At 37.4% G+C, this 7,024-nt stretch overlaps 1 pseudogene; it reads right to left on the bottom strand.

The window, feature by feature from the left end:
* Window positions 1-1,035: 1,035 nt before the first annotated feature.
* LOC142852763 (NTF2-related export protein 1-like) lies at window positions 1,036-1,461 on the bottom strand (annotated as a pseudogene).
* Window positions 1,462-7,024: the final 5,563 nt, after the last annotated feature.

Here is a 7,024-nt window from a genome sequence, read left to right as displayed (position 1 = left end):
CCTGAATAAAGTAACTTTTCACTTGTTTTGAATCATCATTAATATAATGAATTTTCACAATATGATATAATATAGAGCTGTAAGACACATATATAATATTTACAATTAACTCTAATAGTGGATTAATGTTTGCAAAAGCTTATGCTTTTCTTAGAAGAAATTTCTACTACTCTTTTGCTTTTAAAGTATTTTTCAAAATGATTAATTTGTTTTTTTTCATTTTTAGAATCTAAAGAAAAGATAATCTTTCTCATTTCTTTCTCTTCCCTTCAGACCATCCCAGATACTTGCTACCAATCTCCTTCAAATCCAAGCTTCTTTTTCATCAATTGTTCTTGAATGCACATGTGTATTTGTGTGTGTGTGTGTGTGTGTGTGTGTGTGTGTGTGTGTGTGTGTGTATGGGCTTTTCCTCATTCATTATTTCATGTTCAAGTCAGCTTTGTTCAGCTTTGTTTCACTGTCAGCTTTGCTCACTCACACATTTGGGCCGGCATGTTGATGAGATTTTTTGAGTACAGCTTGTGATGTTACTAGAAGACACAAATAAACTCCGTGATCATCTAGCTCTTACAATCTTTCTGCACCTTCTTCTGCAATGTTTCCTACTTCATCTTCCTTTAAGTCCTTTCCAGGTAATTATTTTAGTGGGAAAAAAATGTGCAACAATTTACAGTGAAGAAAAGAGAAAACGATTCCATGGCTTAGTAATTTAAAAAGTTTGGTTAAGAAGAAAAGTAAAAAAAAAAAAAATATTGCATGTGAGACGATTTATTTTAACATTCATATTATTTTTTGTCAACTTCCAGAAAGAGGATCTCTACTGATTAAGTAGAAAAACAGAAAGTTTACTACTTTCAAAAGGCAACTACGACAAACCAGTATATAACCAGGAAAGGGGTTTTTAGGAGTCTAACATCCAGTTTGCAGTGCTGCTGTGACAACAAACATGAACTGTGTCCTCCACATCCTGAGATCTGAGATTGGCATTACTCTGCAGAGCTGGGCCGAAGCCAAGAAGCCTTTCTTACCCCACTAGCTGACCCAGTCCTGGAACTGTAAGCAGTCACTTTCTATCTTCCAGACTGTGTTCCCAGGTGAGGCCTGGGCAGTCACGATGAAGTTCTGGTTCAAGTCCTGCTGAACCAGTTTGCTGCCCTCAAACTCACTGTTCCACAGATCACCGCAAAAACTGTGGTCTGGCTTGTTGTAGCTTCATCATGGACAGGCTGGCAGTCTACCATGTTGATCTGGAATTCACTGGAAGGCAACATCTCAAAACGACTCATTCAAGGATTCTTGTCCTGTAACAGCAGTTCCATTCCACACTAAGGTGGCCGTGCCCATGTACAGGCGGGATAGCAGCCACCACTTATCCATGGTGGTATAGTAGACATTGACAAATTCCTCTGCAGTTCTGCAGGCCTGGTCCACATAGGTCTTCAAATCTACTGATGCCATCTCTGGTTCTGCTGACAGAGGCCTCTGTCAGAGTGGCTCCTCTGTTGGAGAGATGATTCTTCTTATATAAAAATATTTTCTAAATTTTATATTTTTGAGTACTGATTTGTGTTTTCAGACATTCTTACATGAACTCTGTATCTATATCACCCTCCTTAGCTTCTCTGACTTTTCCTAGATCCTCATCTTTTTTCCATTTCATAAAATATTCTTTATTAGTCATTATTGTCTTCCACACATAACAGACAGACAGAGCACACACACACACACACACACGCACACACACACCACCACCACCACCACCACCATTAACCCCTTTTATCATTGCTTACATGAATTATATGGATATGTGTACATGAATGACCTCTTGGGACTGGATAAGCTACGTGGGAGCTCATGTCTGGAAGAAACTTACTCTCCTTTCTTCAGCAGCCATTGCTCACCTGTAGCTCTGCAAGTAGAGATGAGACCTTGTGGGATTTCCCATGTCTAAGATGGTATGCCAAGGGATGTTATTATCTTCATCTTGTTCAGGCAACCATCCTGTTGAGAATCCATAGTTTCATTTTCCCTGGGATAATACAGATGATTTTAAAATAATTTAAATTAAATTAAAATAAAATTTAAATTATTTTAAAATCACCAGTAATATTAACTATTGTGATTCCTATGAACAGTGTAGCTATAAATACTTTATAAACCATTCTGTTGAGGATTTGTTTCATTCTTCAATTTTTCCTTTATCACTGGTTTTAAACCCAAGACGTGTATTCTCTAGTTACCTGCTCTACCTTGGAGCTGTATCCCCAGTCTAGTGTTGCTGCCCTTGTGACAGATACTGAGTACCAAATGAGCACAATGCTTCAGTTGTTAATCTGCACCAGAGCTGAGATCCAACAGAGGCTCCCCCTGCTCTCCCGTTATCTTTATGGAGTACATATAATGAAGAGTTTTGCTCTGTGTATTCTGGTTTTCTGTAACCTGAATCCTTTGAAGTTTCTGTTATTAGACATGTCATCATCATTGTTCTTAATTCGTCTTCTGTCAATGACTTAGAAATGGGGTTCTGTGGTATTTGATTCCTATTAAAAAAAAAACATTCGATATTTAGGATCTTCCAAACACTGGAAAAAGAGCAAGCAGAATGTAAGCTGGGGCCTTTTACACATGGGTTAGCAAGGTCTGAGGGAATGGTTACATGTATGTGTAAAGTATGATTCTGGTAATTTCGTTTGAATCAAAGCATTCCAGACCAGAGGGAGGAGGAAGGTTTTTTGTGTCTCAGGAGGGGACTGAAACTGACAGGGCTGAGGATGCTCCCCAAACGTACAGGTTTCATAGTCTCCTACCCAGTTCATAGCCATTGCTAGGGGTTGAGTCTCTCCAGCTGGAGGCGCTGTTTGCCAGTTGTAAAGGAAGTTTCTGGATGTGGCTTTCACAAGTCACTACCCATGCTGTGGTGGACGCTTTCTTGACACAGCTGCCTTAAAGACACACATACCCATGCAAGCAAGCTCTTCGCTATCCTCCTGTAAGTCATTCATACACATTGCTTTGTGTCACGCGCTTGACTTTGATGCAACTGTTCCTTTGTTTATTCATCAGTTTTCTATCTGTAATTAAAAAATAAACTATTTGTTCATCTCTCCTTAGGAAAAGTCATGCAACTGTGAACTAAACTCACTTCCGTTCAAATCAACAAGAACTGAACTCTGTTTCACTAGAAATAAAATTAATCCATGGTGCAATTCTGCTGTAATTAATTTACATATTTTAAAATCTGCTTCTGGTAAGACATAAGAACATAATAAATATATTTTTAGTATGAAATTTCATGGGTTTGTGGGACATTTTCTCAGATATTTACTTAGCATGTGTCTGTAGATTAGGGGACAAAAGAATTTCTAACATTTTAATTTTTTAAGTCTAGAAAGCTATTTTCCTGTTGGTATGATGTTTCTTTTAGAATCTGCCCCTAGAAAATAGTCTCTCTCTCTCTCTCTCTCTCTCTCTCTCTCTCTCTCTCTCTCTCTCTCTCTCTCTCTCTCAATATGTGAGAGGCAGTGTGTTTCTCAATCCTCTTTCATCTTAAATTTAAATATACACATTAAGTATGCATTATCCGTACAAATGGAATTATGGCCAAGGATCACAGTTTAAAGAAGCCATATGTTCTACAGCTTAAGTGTTAATGAGTGTTCATATTCTCCTGTTCACAGTATCACTACACTAGGGGAAGATACATAAGCCACTTTCCAAAGTCACAGACAGAACAGATGCTTCCGCTTGAACTCTGAATATTTCATAATGCACAGTTAACTGTTTTACTCAAACCTATTCATGAAGTAGTCTTCTAGTAACTCTATCCTTCAAATGTGTCAGTATGTTTTTACAGGTCAGCTTTGGATTCTGCTCTTTACTACAGGATTTAGTGTTGAGGAGATTTGGCAAAATTCTGCCATAAATTACACATCCAGTTAGGTTTCCTTTTTCTATCCTTTTTTCTCCTCTTCATCACTTATAGTGGGTAGCTCCTCATCTGACGTGAGCAGTGTACTGTGTACCTGGCTCCAGGGCACTTTCATGTTCTCATTTGTCCTATGGAGCTATCTTAGAGGCTTAGACTAGATGACAGGAAAATTTCTCCTTTTAACATGTATTCATTTTTTTGATCAGTATAAAGTATAGACTGACACATGCTAAGAAACAGTATGGCTTCTGTGCTGAGCAGAGTCATTGTTCTCCACTACAAAATTGTAATGAAATATTATGCTCACCATATACTAAAAGAAAGTTGAAATACATCATTTTAGGAAAATAATAGCTACTGTACTCAATTAGGATGTTCGTGTAGTAATTTGAGCGGCGGGGCTGCGTCCCAAGCACCTCGGCCGCCTCGCTAGCTTATGCCCAGAAATAATAACACACAAACTGTATTCTTTTAACCACTACTTGGCGCATTTATATCTAGCCTCTTCTAGGCTAATTCTCGCACCTGGACTATCCCATTTCTAATAAGGTGTGTTGCATCCCAAGGTGTGCTTACCAGGAAGATTCTAGCCTACGTCCATCCTGGGTTGGAGCCTCATCGCATGTCCGGGAGAGATGAGCATTGCGTCTCTGCTCCAGAGCAGAGCTGTCGAGTTTGAGCTCACTTCCTCTTCCTCCCAGCATTCTGTTCTGTTTACTCTTCCCACCTATGTTTTAACCTATGAGGGCCAGCCAAGCAGTTTCTTTATTGCTTAACCAATGAAACCAACAGATTGATATATGACACTCCACATCACTTCCCCTTTTTCTTTTTAAACAAAAAAAATGGAAGGCTTTAACTTTAACATAGCAAAATTACATATAACAAAACAGTTATCAAGTAAAAATTACAATAATCTTTATCATAACTAAGGAAAACTATAACTATAACTAACTACTCTTAACTCCATCAAAGACTCCAGAAAGATACAATATTACCTAAGCAAACAAGAAAAAAGCAACTTTTAAAACTCTAGAAATGATAGAGACATCTCACTGCCTGGACAGTCACCCAAAGTTCCTCTGTACCGTTGGGGCATCCATCTTCGTCCTACAGGCCCATGGTATCCAGAGACATTTCCATGAAGCAGGATATTGCAAAGTCAGTTCAGTCACTTTCTGCTGTGTCTGGCAGAATGTCTCACAGACTCTTTCATGAATCAGGAACCCCGAAAGATCATCTCACCTTTAGGCAAGTTCAGTAGTTCTCTCTCTGTGGGTTCTCCGTGTCCAGTTTATGCAATAGTCCAGGCAAGAGCAGTTTCTTGCCCAAATGGCTATCAAACTCCATAAGGTGCCTCTTCGATGCCCATCTTCTTCTTGAAGTAGATTGGTGCTGCCAGGAGCAGAGTGTCTCATTGTCATGAAAAGTCCTAAGTTATTAAAACATTAAATGCCATATTCTGCAGTCTTTGAAAGATATGAAGAATGTCTATCTAACTGAAATGTATCTCTATATATCTAGAAAATCTAACTAACATGACTACAAGCTTGACTATTACTGATGATTATCCATTAACCTATATTTCTTAATTATACATTACATTTTTAATGAACTACACAATCACAATATCTTAATCAATAGCAGAAATATGCATATACATATAACAAAATTGACCTTAAATCTCTATCAATAAAGCAAAATCTATACTAATACAAATTATTCATATCTATATTATATCCCCCTTTAAATGTTAAAGAACGTTTATAAACCATATTTGGGAACATGGGCGCAATTTTTTCTCTCCAAGCTGCTTTCTGCTGAATGGGGGCGTCGTTAATTAGGTCATTTAGGGTGTAACCTGTGTGCCAGGTTTATCTCAGTTGGCAGTTGAGTGAAGCAATTTTCTGAAGGTGTTTCAGCAACCCTTCAGGAGGGTGTGGTCCACCATACCATATTGGAATAGAAGAAATGAACAGGGTCTCATCCTCTGTGAAAACAAAATAAGAAACTCCTTTCCAAAGCATCATGTCCTTAGATCCAAATTCAAAGTCAAGACATTTTCAGAATATCTATGTTGGATTAGTTCAGCAACATTTATAAACAAATATCTTTTAGGAGCTGTTGCTCTTTTCTCAGCATTCAAACAATTCAAACAGAGCATAATAGCATACAATATCAAAATTCTCTGTGTATTTTCCATCTTTGTGCGCTTTATTTTAACCTCTATTTCGTTTATTTTTACTTTTATTTTATATTCTCTGTATCTTTGTCATGGAATAACTCTGTAGACCAGGCTGTCCTTGAACTCTCAGAGATCCACCTGTCTCTGCCTCCCAGGCATTGGGATTAAAGGTGTACATTACTACACCTTTGAACTACACAATCACACTATCTTAATCAATAGCAGAAATATGCATATACATATAACAAAATTGACCTTAAATCTCTATTAATAAAGCAAAATCTATACTAATACAAATTATTCATATCTATATCATGTTCGCACAATGCAAAGGAGTAAAATAGTTATTGCACATGTGAATTTGTGAATGGCTAATGCAAGGGATGTTAAAAATGAATAAGTCAGGTTTTGTCCTGGGCATCCATTGGCAATAGAAATGGTAAGGAGAGCTCAAAAAGTATCTAATTAAGGTTCTTCAAATGGGTTATTTTTGTGCTTTAGGATGCAGCAATAAGCACATCAGTCACTCCTTGTAGTTTTCTATCATGACTTATCACACACACACACACACACACACACACACATGGCATTTATTATCTCAATTGACTTGTGTATTTGCTATAAGTCCAAAACTTGTATAAGATTATTCCAAGTATTCAATTTTATTTGATTCTCATGGAGCCAATGAGCATTGCTAAATGAGATTTTAATTACAGATTTATGATCTCAGGTTCACTTATATAGATGAAGAGGGGACATGTTCATTCCTTTTTCAAGAATTCTGAATTTAAAGCATCAGGAGTAGAGTAAGCAAATGCAGCTCAAGTAGAAAAATATTTAATTTAATTGGATGAAATGTCTTAATATTTATTCTTCTTTGGATCATCTGCCTCAACTGCTGGCTAGCT

Source organism: Microtus pennsylvanicus, chromosome 6 (genome assembly GCF_037038515.1).
Source record: "Microtus pennsylvanicus isolate mMicPen1 chromosome 6, mMicPen1.hap1, whole genome shotgun sequence".
Taxonomy (NCBI): domain Eukaryota; kingdom Metazoa; phylum Chordata; class Mammalia; order Rodentia; family Cricetidae; genus Microtus; species Microtus pennsylvanicus.
The sequence above is the reverse complement of the archived record's forward strand: the minus strand, read 5'-3'. Positions and strand labels throughout refer to the sequence as shown.